The sequence below is a fragment of the Penaeus monodon genome, chromosome 25 (assembly GCF_015228065.2).
Source record: "Penaeus monodon isolate SGIC_2016 chromosome 25, NSTDA_Pmon_1, whole genome shotgun sequence".
Classification (NCBI taxonomy): domain Eukaryota; kingdom Metazoa; phylum Arthropoda; class Malacostraca; order Decapoda; family Penaeidae; genus Penaeus; species Penaeus monodon.
The window spans coordinates 13208554-13208797 of record NC_051410.1 but is presented as its reverse complement, the minus strand read 5'-3'; positions in this window follow the sequence as shown (position 1 = coordinate 13208797).

The window sequence follows — 244 nt, the reverse complement described above, 5'->3', positions numbered from 1 at the left end:
TTGATTACAAGGCTGGGGAAGAAGTAAAGACTGGACAGAACATTTATATTATTCTTAGTCACATGATTTCACAGCCACATAGTTGTAAATAAGAGAATGGAACTAAGATTTCAAAGCCAAGATGTTAAGCTGACCGTACTGAATGTCAACAAATGTCAGAATGTGAGAAAATGATTTCGATACAGATAATCTTCTGGGGCTCAGAGCAGAACAGGGGGGGGGGGGCTGAAGAAGATGACGTTCG